The following is an 8,075-nucleotide window of genomic DNA, read 5'->3' on the forward strand; positions in this document are numbered from 1 at the left end:
AAAAAAAAAAAAAAAAAAAAACAAAAAATGGAAGCCAAAAACCAAAAAGACAAACCTCAATGTTAACATGTCTGCTCATATCACTGACATTGAGTTTGATTTCATCCTCAAAAGGTGAAGGTCAGTCTTCAAGACTTCATTAGTTAATATCATAACCTATTACCATGCAGGAAGCTCCAGAAATTCAGGTGCAAGTTGCTCCGCGGCATGTGGGATCTTCCTGGACCAGGGATCCAACCCGTCTCCCCTGCACTGGAAGGCAGATCCTTAACCACTGTGCCACCAGGGAAGCCCCAAACTAACACATTTTGTGATGCAAAAAGAACAAATAATCAACAGATGTTTTAACCAGGCAGAAATCCAACCAATGAATTTTTCAGACTTAGTTATCGTTACCTGTTACCTGAAGCTGATGGAGTTGATAATTCTGAATAAACTGCAAAGCACCACGGCTACCCATTTCCTAAAGGAAAGAGCCAGCTTTCGGAGGGGCAATGCCCATGGCTGAGTCATCTCTGTATTTTATTGTGCCTAGCACAGGGACCTCATTCTGTGAATGTTTGTTCAAAAAATGAATGAAAATAGCACTGTGCCACTGACCAATTGATATTACTCTTGGCCAACAGAAAGAACAGATGAACTTTATAGATCCTTCCTGGACCCACACCCTCACTCCCACCCAAGTCTGGGTTAGCTGCCCTCCTCTGAGCTCCCTCAGCTCCCCAGGCATCCCATTACAGTGTTGGTCACCCCCTTTTTATCCCCTTGTCTGTCTTCCTCATTAGACTGTGAGTTGGGTCTGCCCTGATCATCACTGTATCCCTAGTGCCATGTTTATGAATGACTGGATGCCTGGACTATTAATTATACTCTATGTTCCAGAAGTACAACATCAAGGCTAAGGAATAATGGATTTACCACTCTTTCTCCAGGTCTCCTTGCTCAGCCAACTGTGTGACCTTAGGCAAATAACTTGGCTTCCTGGGAGCCAGCCTCAGTTAGAGCAGTGGACTTGAGGATGGACCCTGAAAGGGACGCAGGGCAGACTTTTACAGCCTGGTTCTGAGAGATCTCAGGCTGGAGGGAAGAGTCGATTGCCCTTCCAGAACAAAGTTGACATGGGAGGCTTAGTTCTAGCCTCAGACAGACAGGGCTTAAGGTCCATCTCTAGCACTTTCCTACCAACTTTGGGCAATTACGTCATCTCTCCGAACCTCATTACTTGATGAGGGTTTGTTTCGGGCATTTTATCATGACCATTGACTGTCCTCAGTGTGAATTCATGATTGCGTGCCCGTGTGTTTTAGCATTCTTATAGTATTTGAGTAATATCAAGGGCTATGATTTACTGAGCGCTCATGGTGTACCCTGCTCTGGGCTAAGTGCTTTAGATGCATCATCTCATTGAATCTTTACAATTACCCTTTGAGGCAGGAATTAGTGTTGCTGTTTTACAGATAAGGAAATTGAAGCTTGGAGCGGTACCATAAGTGGCCCAGCCCAGGCAGCTGGTGAGCTGTTAGAGAGCCGGGATTCAAGCCCTGTTTTGTCTGACTCCAAAGCCCATTACTCTTAACCCCTTCACTCAACTGCTGTAGAGTAATTAAGGGGTATTAAAATGGAACCCTGTAAAAGCCAGAGAATAAAGTAAATAAACAGAAAGCTTTTGCCTTCTCTTGAAAGGCCATTAGTTCCAGCAGCCTTTTGGTGTCAAATGGAAAAAAATAATAAGGTTGGCCCATCAATTAGTAGAAGCAGGCTACTTCACCAGTATGCTGGGCCCTACTTTCCATTGCTAGCTAAAATAATTACCATCCATTCAACCACTTTAAATGACTCCCAACACGGACTTGTGGGGCCTTCTATTAACGACAGAACATCAAAATAATATGTAGACAGCAGCTCTCTCTAAGCGACCTTTGAATACACTATTTAAAAAAAAGGGAAAGAAAGAAACAGAAGTTTCCAGTTCTCAATCTTCTAAAGCCAGGAACTCTTTCCAAATTCGATAATACCATTTGTCAAACGCATTGAGCTCTGTGGGAAGGAGTTGGGAAGCGCCACCGTCCCTCCCTGGAGAGTTTCAGGCCTCATGGATGTGGTGGCTTAGCAAACTTTGGGAATGGCCTTGGTGACTAAAACGACTCCTGTTGCCCTAGTTTCAGGCCGAAATTTGAAAACTGCTAAGGTCTGGGGAAACATTTTAGTCAAACGGAGCACAATTTATACCCTTGGGAGAGAGGCCAAATGCTATGCAATGTCAGAGATGCACGGAGACTGGCCGGGTACCCGGGCTTGCGCCGACACGGTCTGGGCCTAGGGTCTCTGCTGCCCTCTGCTGGCCACAGGCTGGTGCGGTAGGACTGTAGTCATTCCTTTGAAGGAATGACTTTGAAGTCATTCCTTCAAAGTGCTGCTGCTGGGGCCTCTCCTCCTATTGCCGCTCTCACTGTTACCCCCAGAAACTATTACCAGGTACCAGGCGCCTCTCAGGGCCAGGTACTGAGCCAGGTGCTGTGGAGACAGAGATGACAAGTCCCAGACAGATATCCAAACAGAGAGTTACAATAAAGTGCAGTTAGGGACTTCCCTGGCGGTCCAGTGGTTGACTCCGGGCTTCCAATGCAGGGGGCGCGGGTTCCATCCCTGGTGGGGGAATTAGATCCCACGTGCCGCGTGGTGCGGAAAAAAAAAAGTACAGTTAGCGTCGCCAGAGAGCGTGGATCAGGATCCCTGAGTTCCCCCCATCAGCGGTTCTAGGCTCCTACTTTGTGTCCACTGCCAAATGAGGTTCTGGGAGAATAAGAGTACCACCTACTTGCGTCTGCACAGAGCTTTATCGTTTTAAGCATTCGCTTAGTACACATCTCAGTTGCTCATCACAACAAACCGGTGAGGTTCGCAGAGCCGGTATTAATATCCCCATGATATAGATTACGAAACCCAGGCTCAGAGAGGGTGTGTAAGTAGCCAAATGTAGCACAGCCTGCTGTTAGATTACAGAGCTTGGACTTGACTGGCTGACTTCAAATCCACTCCCTTTACTCCTGCACCACGCTGCTACCTGCTGCTCCTTCCTGAGAGGTCGGTAGATCTTGGTTAAGGCCAAGTGCTCTTAGAGCCCTACCATGCTCTAGCTAGACAGCGGCAGGCGAGTCACTTTACTTCTCTTTGCCTTGTTTCCCTCATCTTTGAAATGGGAAGAATAACTGTACTTGTAAGGTTATTTTGAGGACTAAATGAGTAAAGGCTTATGCCAGACATATAGTTAGCACTTAATAAACGTCAACTCAATATCACGGTCAACATGTGAGGCAGACAACTTGGGGCACGTGTGACGAGCCCACGCCGACAGCTCATTTTTCAGTCTTCCGGGGACCACACCTCTTCCTGTTGTCTCCAAGAGGACCTGCAGGAATAACGGGGCTGCAGAGGGTGGAGGAACTAATTCTGCCCTGGAGAGATGACCTCTGTCTTTCTAGGGGCAGGGGCAGGGGGGAAACGGGACCAGGGACCAGGACTCGTAAAAGAGACTTTTATAATGTTCTTGTTAAAAACATTCTCATCGTCGGGTGATGTGTTGATATAGCTCTGGACTCATCAGTGAAGGGTCGCAAGCCACCCATGTCAGTGAACAGTCGCATGGCTTATTCATTAGCAGTTTAATTAAATTATATTTTAAGAGACAAAGATATTTGTTTGCTATGTATTTTTTAAAATTTTTATTAAGTTATAGTTGATTTACAATATTATGTTAGCTTCAGGTGTACACATAGTGATTCAAAATTTTTATAGATTATACTCCATTTAAAGTTATTATAGAATATTGGCTATATTTCCTGTGCTGTACAATATATCCTTGTGGCTTATTTATTGGTAGACATTTTAATAATGTGTTAAATGTCCTTATTATCAGGACATGTATCAAAGAAGGACCTTATAATATGTACCATATATGCAGTCGGGGAATTTTATCTGGCTGTAAATACAGGCAGACCTCATTTTACTGTGCTTCACTTTACCGTGCTTTGCAGATACTGGGTTTTTTACAAATTGAACGTTTGTGGCAACCCTGCATCGAGCAAGTCTACCGGCGCCATTTTTCCAGCAGCATATGTTCACTTCATGTCTCTGTCCCATTTTGGTAATTCTCTCAATATTTCAAACTTTTTCATTATGATTCTATTTGTTATGGTGGACGTGATCATTGGTCTTTGATGCTATGACTCGTGAAGGCTCAGATGATGGCTAGCATTTTTAGCAATAAGGTATTTTTAAATTAAGGCATGTACATTGTTTTTTCAGACATATTGTTACTGCACACTTAATAGACTACGATATAGTGTAAACGTAAATTTTATATGCATTGGGAAACAAAAAAAATTCATGTGACCCACTTTATTGCGATATTCGCTTTATTACCATGGTCTGGAGTCAAACCCACAATATATCCGAGGTCTGCCTGTAAATGCATTTTGTAGCAAGAGGGGGGAAAAAAAGAATTAAAAGCTGTTCTTGTTGAAAACATTCTCTTCTTAAAGAGAACTTTTTAATTACAGAGAACTTATCATTGCACAAAATTCATCTTACCCATACAGGCAAAACAGGGTCAGTATGGGCTGGTACTAGGAATGTGGGCAACGACTGAATTATATAATAGTATTTACATTGGATTTTGTATCTCAGTGCTCTGGGATCCCATGACAATCCGTCCTCTCACTTGGCTGCTTCTCCTCAAATCTTCCCGAGCCTCCTCTTTTGGCTCCTGCATGAGTTCGTCTTTCTCTACCATCCCCTAAATGTTAGTGTTTTCCAGGGATCTTTCCTTGGCCTACAGCCCTCACACACACACAACCTCTTCCTCTGTGATGGAATCCTTTCCCATAACATCAATGACCATTGATGACCAAGTTGATGACTCCAAAATCACCATCTCCTACCAAGACCTCTCCCAGGAGCTTGAGACTCACCATCTACCTGGCTACTGAACATCGGTACCCGGAGGTCCCACAGGCACCAGTCCCTCTGAAATGTGTTCTGCCAGGATTTCCCTGGAGGTCCAGCGGTTAGGACTCCATGCTTTAGCTCTGAGGGCGTGGGTTCGATCCCTGGTTGGGGAACTAAGATCCCGCAAGCCGGGAGGTGCAGCCAAAAAAAAAAAACCTGTATTCTGTCACCCGTTTTCTCTGCATCATTTAACAACACTCTTACCCATTACTAGTCACTCCCCATTCCCCCCTGCATTTTACAACCCCATCAGCAAAGTATGACGGTCACATCTCTTTGGGAGTCGTGCCTGATCCCTCCTTCTCTTTTAGTTCACACAAATAAGCACTTAACACCCCAGCTACAGTGATCTGCATGTGATCTCCAATAGAAACAGGCTTTTCCTTCTCTGGCTCCTCTGCCTAGAATGTCCTTCCCAACTCTCTTCACCTAGGGAGTGCCAACTCATTCTCTAAGATTCAGTACCTCTGGGAACTCTTACTATATCACGTCCCTCTTGTTCTGTGGACTCATTGAGCCCTGTTGGAGCTGTCTTCCCCAGAAGACTGGGACACCCTCACCCCCATCCCCAAGCCCCACTTAGCTGATTCAGTCCTCTCTCACAAGCACCTGAAATCTATCAGGCACGCTACGAAGAGTTGTCAGGTGAATGAATGTCCTCAAATGAGTTGCGATACAATATTTACTGGGTGCCATCTTAACGGTCAGACCCTGAAGGCAACGAGGACTTCAACCTGGAGGAATGGCCCTGTGTACCCAGTCCCACCACATCAGCACACAGCTCTCCTAGCCAGGAGAATCTTAGGCACCTCGAAACTTCGTCCTCAGTCAGATAGGTGGCTGTTGACTAGAATACAATGAACATGAAACTAACTCAGACCTACTGGAAGCACATGCCGTAGCAGATCCTTCCCCTCAAACTCCAAAACCCCCGCCAAAGAGAAGGGTGGCCACTGCCTGAGCCCGAATAAAGAACTCTAGCGTGGGGCAGAATGAAGCCCCATCCCTCTCTGAGTCTGTTCTAGTGCGCCATCCCATCTCGGGGACTTCCATGTTTAATGCCTCTCCACGCTGTCTCCACTCGAATCCCAGATCCACCTGCCTGCCTGGCTCTCAGACCTTGGTGCCACCTTGATCACTTGGTAGCAACCGATTGGCCAAGCACGCCAAGTGCCAAGCCCATGAGCTCAAAGGAGCCCATTTCCCCGAGGAGGGCATCAGCCTTGCCAGCCTACTGTCTGCTCAACATCAGGCCCCAGACCTGGCCCCTTGATTAGGTATTCACTTTACACGTATTTCAATACTGAAACGAGGTACCAACGCTAACGTCAATCGCCCATTTGCATGCCAACTATAAGAGAAAGCATCATTTGAAAAAACACAGACTGTGCACATATTAGAATACTTTATTACTTTAGCTATGCTTTATTGCTGTAAATCAATCAATCGACAGTAACTTATTAATTAATTAATTGATTAATTAACTCGCTTAAAACAACTGATTCCTGAGTCTTCCTCCCAGAGATTCTGATTTAATCCATGTGGAGTGCAGCCTGGACACAGAGTTTTCAAAGCTCCCCGGGCGATTCTAATACACAGACAGCACTGAGACCACTTTCCTTCCGTTTACTTTCTAGACCACAAATCCCCTCCCCTTGACTTGGTTCTGGGCAGTGGTGATAACTTGGTCTTACAATGACTTTAGTTCCCCCACCCAGTGGTGTCCAAACCGAAAGCCCAAAGTGAGAGAAACCCACGCTACAGAGTGACTCGCTGGGGTTTGGTGCCAGATCTTACAACGCCCACTTTCCAGCCCAGGGTGACTAAATGCTGAAGTAGTACCACCCCACCCCCTCCTTTTTAGTCCCTCACAGCGCCTGCTCTCACCTATTTTATAATTAGTAGTTGATTCGCATGAAAAGATCTTCCTTCCTGAATGAGGCCTCGCAGTAGTGTTTTTCAACTTCTGATTCAAATTGCAGGACCACTTGGGGTTTTTGTTTGTTTGCTTTGCTTTTGCTTTTCACTCACTGAATTCTTAAAAATCCTTTTTTGTTGTTGTTGCTGTTTTTTGTTTTTCATTTTTATTGGAGTATAGTTGATTTACAATGTTGTGTTACTTTCTGCTGTTTAGCGAAGTGAGTCAGTTATACGTATACATATATCCACTCTTTTCCCATATAAACCATTACAGAGTATTGAGTAGAGCTCCCTGTGCTATACAGTAGGTTCTTATTCGTTATCTTTTTTATATATAGTAGTGTGTATATGTTAATCCCAACCTCCCAAGTCATCTCTCCCCCCTTTCCCCCCTGGTAACCATAAGTTTGTTTTCTACAACTGTGGCTATTTCTGTTTTGTAAATAAGTCCATTCGTACCATATTCTTAGATTCCACACTCATAGGATATTTGTCTTTCTCTAACTTACTTAGTATGGTAATCTCTATGTCCATCCATGTTGCTGCAAATGACATTATTTTGTTCTTTTTTATGGCTGAGTGATATTCCATTGTATATATGTGCCACATCTTCTTCATCCACTCCTCTGTCAATGGACATCTAGGTTGCTTCCATTGAAACTCCTTTTGAAAAAAAGCAGCTCGGAAGCCGAGTTAGGTTGTTTCTGCATACAAATAGAAGAGCGCCTATACCCTGTGTTTTCACCAACGGTAGAAAAACTACTTTTTTCTTTTTGCAGGAAAAATAAAGATTAACAGCCACGGAGGACCAAGGCTCAAGTTTCACTTAGAGGAAACCAGATTCAATTTTCCATGTGACACTGAGAGTTTGTATTCCAAGGTCAGGATTTACCTAATCAGGGCTCTGTTTTTTCCAGGGAGAATGTGAATTCTACACGTTGGGATTTAGGGTGTACATGGTGGGTGGTTTTGAGACATTTCCTCAGCAGTTTATTACTGGCCAAGACAGAGGTACCACTGCAGCTCTCTCCCTGAGAAGGGTCCTCCCACAAAGCTTCTCACTTCCTTTTCAAAATTTACTTATTTTGCTCATCAGCAAGAAAATGAAAATGTCTTTTTCACTTCTCTATGATCTTCTCCCCAACTCA

This window comes from Neophocaena asiaeorientalis, unplaced genomic scaffold (genome assembly GCF_003031525.2).
Source record: "Neophocaena asiaeorientalis asiaeorientalis breed wild unplaced genomic scaffold, Neophocaena_asiaeorientalis_V1.1 scaffold927, whole genome shotgun sequence".
Lineage (NCBI taxonomy): Eukaryota > Metazoa > Chordata > Mammalia > Artiodactyla > Phocoenidae > Neophocaena > Neophocaena asiaeorientalis.